Source organism: Euprymna scolopes, chromosome 13 (assembly GCF_053919585.1).
Source record: "Euprymna scolopes isolate OS-2025 chromosome 13, ASM5391958v1, whole genome shotgun sequence".
Classification (NCBI taxonomy): domain Eukaryota; kingdom Metazoa; phylum Mollusca; class Cephalopoda; order Sepiida; family Sepiolidae; genus Euprymna; species Euprymna scolopes.
This window is the reverse complement of record NC_136494.1, coordinates 13,719,109-13,729,196: the sequence shown is the minus strand read 5'-3', so window position 1 is coordinate 13,729,196 and position 10,088 is coordinate 13,719,109. Positions and strand designations below refer to the sequence as shown.

At 32.8% G+C, this 10,088-nt stretch overlaps 1 pseudogene; it reads right to left on the bottom strand.

Annotated features, from left to right (window-relative positions):
* Positions 1-610: 610 nt before the first annotated feature.
* Positions 611-822, bottom strand: LOC145292502 (U2 spliceosomal RNA; annotated as a pseudogene).
* Between the last annotated feature and the right edge of the window lie 9,266 nt (positions 823-10,088).

The window sequence follows — 10,088 nt, the reverse complement described above, 5'->3', positions numbered from 1 at the left end:
TCTGAGGAACGATTTTTAATGGAGTATATTTGTTTTTTTAAGTCGGATTTTATTTAACCCATAGTTGGGACCCTAAAAGGTACTACCTCTCCGGGTCAGAGTGGCCCTGGAATCAATGGCAAATAAAGGGGGGCTCCACACACCCCAAGTCCCGCAAGATGGGACCGCACCATCAGATATAGTTTTAGGTCATATCCAGGACCGTTGTCTTATAGTGAATTGTTGTTTTCCCTATCGGCTTTGCAGATCATGATTGGTTTTTGAGAAATGGGTTATATTAATGTTTGGTGAGTTTTAAGTCAAGAAATCAGTAGGGAAGTGGGAGGGAAAGAAAGATGGGAAACGAGGAGGATTTTGTTATTTTTCTTTTACGATTTGAAGAACATAAGTATTGCAACAACCAAAAGGCCAAGAAAAGGGTATTTATTTGCTCCCCCACCGAGCAAATTAGGCACAAGGCCGATTTTTAATGTGAGGAGTGAAGGGGAAATGGGGACCAACTCCCCGGGGAGTAGGGGAGCTGGATAGCGACAATTGGTATGAAGGGTTGCCCCTACATTGACCATACATGGTCTTTGCATGCAGTATCTGCCGGAAGAGATGGTATTTATTTGCTCCCCCACTGAGCAAATTAGGCACAAGGCCGTTTTTAATGTGAGGTAAAAACCAGCTCCCCTAAAAGGGGTCACTCTGGTTACCAAAAATAATAATTGTCCCAGTATAGAGGGTTTCCCCTCCATTGACTGGTACAAATTATCAAAGTGCCGCATCTGCCGGAACAGATACTACACTTTGATCTTGGCCAAAAGGCCAAGAAAAGCTTAAAAAGCTAAGAACAGTATATATTAACGACAGATCTTTGATCTTAACAAAAAAGGCCAAGCACAAAAGTGTTACGGACAGACCGACAGATAGAGTCGCTTGCACGCTATTAAAAACAAGTTTTGCAACGTCTTTCAAAATTTGAAGAACATAAGTTTTGCATCGTGCATTTGGGTCTAGGAGGTTTAAAGAGATGCAATTGAAGGGAGAGGTGTTAAAAACTAGCAGCTACAAAGAGAAATTAGAATAAAAGCGGTACCTATTTTATTGAACTTTTCGATTTTCTTTTCCAGGAATCCGGACAAAGCCAGTTCTCCCTGCTAATTCTACAATGTAAATTCCCAAGTAAACAAATTACTGCTAAATAATCAAATTCTATGAAATTACAACCACTACCAATGATTGAAGTGTTTTCTCACCGACTATCTTGCACTTATTATCCTTTATCAATATTCGCAGACCATTCGAGGATAAGTTGGTTGGTTGTTTTACGACATATCAACCCTTTTCACGTTATTTAATGCCGAATCCAAAGATTTTGAAAAATTCTTTAATAAAATATATTTGTTTTCAAATCGGTTTCTATTTAACCCATATTTGGGACCATAACAGGTACTACCACTCCAGGTCAGAGTGAACCTGGGAGCAATGGCAATTAAAGGGTGGCTCCACACTCCCAAAAACCCGCAAGCTGGGACCTCACCACTCGATATAGTTTAAAGGTCATATCTAGGACCGCGAGGATAAGTGATGACTTCTACATAAAGAGAAGCCCAGAAAAAGTCCTATAGAAAAAGTCGTCTAGAAAATAGATTACAAAACCTAATTTCTATTATTCTTATTGATAGGGTTTAAATTTTTCGACCTCTGTTCTTTAAATCGAATATAATATTTGAACTATTGTAGAAGTCATAATTTGATTTTTATCACGTCTACACTACAATAACTTGTTTTTTTTTTCAGATTTCATATGTATTGCATTTAAATAAACACCGAGCATTATCTATGTTGCCGCCATACTATGATGAAGTTATATTTAAATAAATTAGATCAAAAAGCACATTCTATAGTCGGCAGGATATATGTTGAAAAGGCTGATAGCAATTAAGGATAATAGTGATGGTGATGTTACTTATGAACAAAAACGAACAATCTAATGTGCATTTAAATTATGGTTCTTAATATATCTAATCGATACTAAAAGCTTACTCATATAAACGAGTAAATAATATTTATACTGTTTAATATCGCGGTTGATAATTTTATATTACTATTTATTTTTACAATTATATATATATATGCATATATTTATGTATATTCATAATTATTACAAATTTGATCATTTCGAGAATAAAACCCTTTTTTTTTAAAGACGAAACAGGCAAAAGTAAACTGCAAATTGAATAACAACTGCATAGCATATTGTCTTCGATGTCTTCCTTTACACATTACTTAAATACAAAATAACTATAATGTATTGCGTGGATTATATATCTTTAATAATTTCGAGAGTGAAACAAAAGTACACTATGGAGGCACAAGTTAACTGCTGTCATCAATGCCCATTTATATGTTATTTCACCACACCGGTTATCCCACATTGCTATCAGCCTAATTAAACACTCCCATATATTACTGGTATATTTTCGATAAACAATAAAACTAGTGTCACATATTAGGACCCCAAGCCAATGGCGATTAAGTTAGTTATGTTAGATTAGGTTTCATTAAATTTAATCCGAACAATTGTTTTCTGCCCATTTAAAAACACTCTTCATAATACATTCAACGATAACATTTTGCCACGTTTTAACGCATTATCTCATAATGTTAAATTCGAAAATTTTATAAAACTTTTATAATTGTTTATTAAATGAAAAATCATTTAAATTGTTTTTCTTAAAATATCAGTGGAATCTATCCTAATCATAGAAAACTTGGAATTTTTTAAAAATCATTTTTCCTGAATTTTTATTACCATTTTATTTCTTTTTTACCATCAGCTAGAAGTGATAAAGGTTTTCATCATCCAGAATAGTTATGGAACTGACAAGTTTCAGGATAAACTACTTATTTCATGTTGCAATCCACGTTAGTATGCTACCTCCCAGATTGACGCTGATGGATACAACCACTTAAGGCAAGACAGAATCTGAAAATACTATTAGTAGATTCCTCGTATCTATGGTTGCTATCAATTAGTACGATGGTCTTTTACATATAAATATGTAAATATTGTTAAATATAACCGGAATAATACATGGTTTTGATAATACAGGGTGACCCCCCTCCCCCAAAAAAAGCTAAATGGAGGACATCTAGAACATATGATGTAGAACGGAGAAAAAAGGCCAAAGACCCTAGTGTTTTGATGTGATGTTTTGAATATAATAAACTAGTTATGACCAAACTTTCATTTCATTCGGACAAAACACTAATAAACTGGGCCTAAATTAGATTTGGCCCCGTCTTTTTTGGAGTCACCCTGTACTATACAACGAATTTTAGGTTTAAAAACATACATGCCAGATAAGACCTGTTTCATTGCACTGTCTTTCTATACAATAAATCACTTTGTTATTGTTGGTTATGAATGAAAAATATAGAATTTTAAGTGTACACAACATTTGCATTTTTAACCCTCTTGTTTTGAATGTGAACCGTTCTTTTTATATTTCAACAATAATTTGACAATATCTCAGGGTTTCATTTTCTTTTTAAATGTTTCTCCTCCATTGAAACACCCTAATGACACCTCACGCGATGTTCATCACTCGTATTACTAAAATTCTCCGTAAAATTCTGGAAATTTACACCCCCCAAATAGTAATTGTTAATCTGAATATAAGAATGTATACAGATGTCCCGCACAATCAGTGTTGCGCAACGTAAAAATTCCAAAATAAATCATTTATCCTCTAGTGGTAATCGGGTCTCGATAAGTGGTGATTCCAAAGTAAAAAATAATAAAATAAAGACACAGAAAAAATAGACTAAAAATGGAATAAAAACAATGAAGGTTCATTAGTTCGTTTTCAATTTTTTTTTTCTTCATACGTTATTTAACCATTGCTGAATTGCTATCAGCTCTTTTAAAAACTTTCCTACTTCACTGGCAAATTTCCGAAAACTAGTGCTTCATTTTAGGAGCTCTACGCCAATGCCGATTAAGTTAGCTAGTGCGGATTATAACAAACGTCACATGACGCAAATGTCACCATCACCTGCTAAATAGAATCACTTCCAGGTTGGAATGAAAAAGAGCTAACAAAGTTGAAGCAAGAGGCAGATCAAATGGCGCAGACAAAACAAAGGTATGGGTCGATATGACGACTGATGTTACAGGTAGGTTTTAGAACAGTCTCTCTGTGTGTAATATAGTCGGGTCTATATGTGGTGTATACTACGATGGTCAATATTTGTGAGAATCGTCTCTCTTGTGCAATGTGTGTAAAACATGCAATACAATAGTCCATTAAAATCAGTGTGTAGCGCACAGGCGAAGAAAATACCTCTCTCCGTTGTGTATTTGTCTCTTCTCAAAAGTTCATCTACCGTCGAAGTAAACCAAAAACAATAAGTTATATATTTTACTAGCAAAAGTACCCGTCGTTGGCTGGGTTCAAAAACAGCCTACAGATAATGGACTGATTTATGAAAGTATGATAGGTTATGAAAAGGAAGGGTTGTAAAGAGATAGCTTCGAATTTGGGGGTATCAAAACCAAAGCAAAATATGATGAAAGTAAAAATAAAATAGGTAAACCCCATAATTTATTATACCATACCTGTTCACACTGAAACACTTATCACAATATTCTATGGATCTATATTAAAAAAAACCTTGTTAAACTTTGTGACATATTTCCATTCAATGCGGTCAGGCGCGAACGAACACCCCATAATTTTATTATACCATATTTATTCAAACTGAAACATAATTACCACACATGAATATGAAAAGTCTTTATTAAAGTTTGTGCCTATTTCCATTCTATGGAAGCCAGGCGCGAACGCAGACCCCACAATTTTATTATACCTTCCCTATTTAAGTTAAAACATACTTATCAAAGTATTATTATGTACATCTATATCAAGCACACTTGTAAACGTTTATCTTTTTTCATTTTTTATTTCCATACTTTGGGGGCCAGGCGCGAACGCAGACACCACAATTTTTAGGAACCATCGTTCTGCAAGATCAAACATACGAATTCTTGTGTCTCGATACATCTATCATTTTAAGGAATCAGTTTTTTTTTTTTAAATAGTCAACCATGCAAGAGCTTATTCGTGACCAGACACACAGACGTTCAGCTTTATATTATAGATATCACTTCATTTATGTTTCAAAGATTGCAACGGCTGTTTTTTTTTTGTTTTTTCTTAGGTTTCTACATTATGGTAAGGTCACATTTCTCACAGCTTCCAAACGCGGAGGTGCTATCTTCTGTGCTGTTGTTCAACTCTCCTGTAACTCCGTTAACTGTTCGTGTCTCTTCTAAAGTATCTCATTACGTCATTGGTACACGTACGATTAAGATCACCTCATGGTATCACTAAATTATTTCCATTGTTTATATTTAAACAGTACACGTTAGCATTCCCAATACATGTCTGACACATATTTTAATACCTGTAAAAATATCTAATTCACCTAGGTACGTATTATCTATACATTTTTTTGCTAACATCAACAACGATCATAATAATCCTTCAGGTCAATTGGTATCACCCGGAAGTGTTCTATATAACACGTGAAGCAATACTATAAAAGTTTGCAAATATTGGAGGTATGTCTGTGGAAACGCGTACGATACACGTCGCTAATAATGCTGTAAAAATAGCGAAATATTACCATGATGTTTTTGGTTGAATGTCACTCATTTTAATTAAGTAAACAATACAACGAACTAAATAATTAACGATGAAAACGTTAGCTTTCGTAAAGTTGATTTTCTGTAAAATAAAACTCTCAGCGAACGTCTCCTCTTGTCTTTACTGCATTAAAAGAAGCTTATTTGCATAGAAACAATTAGATGAAACTGCAGAGAAGTCGCATAAAAAATCGAGAAAAAAGAATAACGATAAATAACTTCATATAACGAGTTTTATTTTATCGATAAAAAACTTACCACTTTCCAAAAAGCTTATAATTATTTTTGTCTTTGTTTAAGCAAAAGTTTGCTCCTTATAAATGTAAGTTTTAAAATTTTATATGACAGAGAAATTAAGATCCTAACTACTTTTGAACTGATCTATTTTTTCTGGATCCCGAGTAACGCCGAATCGTCTGCTAATATTGCAATTCGTGTGCATCTAAGAGGTCTTAAACTGGATATATACAAATAGGTCTTAAGTGAAGCATGAATTAAAAAAAAACGGAACTATTTTTAAATCGTTTCAAATGCTTTTCATCTGTATGTCGGAGAATGTCGTGCTAACAGTCATGTCAAGAACAGAGCTTTTGTAATTCCAGATTTTGAGCAGCGTGTTTCGAAAATAACCAAATCATCTAGACATGAAGTCTTCGGGATGGAGTCCTTCAAGAAATCCACCCGAAATCCGATCAACTCTTGAGATTGACGAACTAAATCCGAGACACCCGTGACATAGCCAATAGAGAAGGGGCACACGCGCGTACACACACAAACATAAAATCCAGCGACATTGCAAATATAATTTTATTGATTTAGAATCTTCAAAACAAAATTATGCTTGAACACAAAACAAATAAAAACTGAAAATATTTTCCTGAAGTGAACGCAAATGGATTGAGCTTTTTCAAACATTTAAAATGTATGAACAGTGCTCCGATTATTACTATTGCAACTACTACTACGACTTGAAATTTTAAATATTTTTTTATATTATTGTTGTTGCGAGAAAAATGGGTAGGGATGAAGAAAAAGACAAAACCGAATCAAAGAATTCCACTAGCAGGAATGAATAACAAGGAAGAAAAAACAAAGAATACACTGAGAATAAGAACCACAAACATCAATTTTGCTAATGCAATTAAACTCCTTCGAAAACAGCGATTGCATTTCAATGCACCAAGGCGAAACATACTCACATAACACAAAAATAAATACTGCGCAATATGTTGCAAAGACAGAAGAAAGTTCAACTTCCTCATCATTTAAGCACATGAAAGTATCACACATTATATATATCATATAAAGCTGAATGTCTGTGTGTGTCTGGTATCGAATAGGCTCCTATATGGTTGACTATTTAAAAAAAAACTGATTACATATATGATTATTAATAACAAGATTACAATGTATTGTCGCCTCAATTGTGTAATTTTTTTTTCTGTTAAGTGAAACGGACTCATTTATTAACCTTTTTTGTTTAAAATACGGTAATTAAACAGAAATGTATTAATTATGTTTCAGCTTGTAATAAATGTTTGTAAAAGAAAAATTTAATTTTTTTTTTCGTGTTTTATTGTAAAATGTATTAATAGTATTTTAGCTTATAATTAAATAATTTAAATCTATTATGAGTCAGTCTCATTTTTAGCTTTTCTACGTGCATTACTTGCATATGAAGAATATATATATATAATATATATATATATATATATGTATAGATAATATAAAGCTGAATGTCTGTGTGTGATTACGAATAGGCTCCTATATGGTTGACTATTATAGTCAACTGATTACATAATGATAAAAGATGTATCGAGGCAGAGGAATTGGTATGTTTGATCTGGCAGAACGGTGGATCATTAAAATTGTGGGGTCTGCGTTCGTGCCTGGTCGACAAAGTATGGAAAAAAATTTAAAAAAATACGTTTACAAGTGTTTTTGATATAGCTGAACATAATACTTTGATAAGTATGTTTTAACTTAAATAGGGATGATATAATAAAATTGTGGGGTCTGCGTTCGCGTCTTGCCTCCATAGAATCGAAATATGTCTCAAAGTTTATCAAGGTTTTTTAATATAAGTGTTTCAGTGTGAACAGGTATGGGGTTAATCTATTTTATTTTTACTTTCATCATATTTTGCTTTGGTTTTTGATACTCCCAAATTCGACGCTATCTCTTTACAACCCTTCCTTTTAATAACCTATCATACTTTCATAAATCGGAGTCCATTTTCTGTAGACTGTTTTTGACCCCAGTCAACGACGGGCCCTTTTTCTAGTATATATATACATATATATATATATATATATATATATATATATAATTAGTTAGTTCATTCATTCTCATAAAATTTGATAAAGAGATATTTTTATAAATCGATTCTCAATATGTAATTCTATCAATATATATATATATATATATATATATATATATATATATATATTAAAATATAATTTATTAATTCGTTGAAGTAAGTTCTGGTATGTAATTAACCTAAACTCAACCCAATAAATTTCAAAAGTGCTCAATATGCGTGCAGAGCTTTAATATGAATAACATTATGCAAGCATAGTAAGGGATCTACGCTGATCGATCAATGTTCCAACATTTTTGAATGCCCCATCAGGATTCTGATTAAATCTAACTAATTTCGCCGTCCGAAAATGGTAAGAAAACCAAAAATGAAATAGTTTCAAACAAGAGTTATTAAGCAAGTCGTAGATTTATAGGAAATTTAAAAAAAAATACCAAATGAATTTTAGTTTTATAACGAAAAACAAATGTACTACCTTTGCTCGCTATATTACTAAAAAAAAAGTGATTTGACTTATTTTTCTATTCGGTTGGTGAATTTATTTTCTGTAGGTTCAATCAAGCTAGTTTCTTCTGAACTTGATCATAGGCACACACACAAATACATACATACGTAAACCTTATATAAACTAGATAAATAAGATGCGATGGAATACGTACACATGTGTATATATATATATATATATATATATATATATATATATATATATATATATATATAGGTAGATAGAGAGAGACCTTCCACAAACCGTAAATCTATATAAATAACATATGCACACACATACGTACATTATATATAAATAAATAAAACACGCCGACAGATATACATACAACCATATAGGTACACAGATATACATGCACGTGTGGGCAATACAAATAGTATAATCGTAAATCACCTAAGAATCCTCCCTGGTCGTGGTTAACGGAATGAGAACACACTACCCCCGTGAACGTAATAAAAGTGCTCCGTTCTAAATTTTGTGCAAATTTCGAAGTTCTTCCATTAACTGTTACTTATGTTGACATAGTGATCGACAGTTTTCATTATTTAGACTACTGTTCTCATCTCCAAGTTTACTAGAATTACACCCCAGAAGTCTATCATAATAATAGTAATCATACCGGCTAATATTAAGACTACTATTGTGTGCAGCTATGCATGATTTTTGCAATAGAAATTCACAGAATTACGCATTTAAAAGCTTTTCGTCACGTTGGGAAAGTAGAAAAGAATGCGTGAATTCCCCCGGAAATGCACGGCGAATGCGTGGCGAAAAAAAAAAAAACAACAAAACAAAAAAAAAAATCACAAAAGAGTAAAGGAAATGCAGAAACTGAGTGGTTTGGAGTTCACTGGTCCAATAACGAGTTGACGAACGCATTAAATTCTTCACAAATGGAAAAAAGCAATGCCGCTGCTCATTAAAACTAAAATAGACTTTTCTAAAGTAGTGAGCGAGCAGATTTAGAAAATAACCAACCCATGTCAAAATAAAGTCGACTATAGCTTTGTGCCCGTTTTACTTCTTATCAACGACTTTTCGTTTATTAACTACTGAAACAGCATTCTCAATGTAAAAGGTTTCTCATTTAGAAGATATGGACAAGACTATTATAAAATAGGATGGGATAGAATTAGGAGTTCATAGATTTCCACACAGTATCCGAGTCTAAATAATACAATAAATAAATCTGATTAAAGTATAATAAAACTCTACATAGTCTATTTTATATATTAGACACACTAGAAATCGAATGCATTAAAGAAATCGTGGATGAGATTTTTAAAAATGCCATTAATATGGAACGAATTGTAATGAACGATGAACATGCTAAGGCAAACAGATACTCCTTACAACACACATAAGTGACCCCTACATAAGGACAATAAACACTAGACTAATGACGTGCTGTATGCATATATTGTAAGCGATCCATTGTTTAGAATTTATTGGAAACGTTGCTATGTAATCTATTACTGTGTAAAACTTCAGGGTTCATAACTCTTCCCAGGCTATTGATGTATAATCAATATACGATCAATCCGATATGCTTTTCACGTGTTTAGACA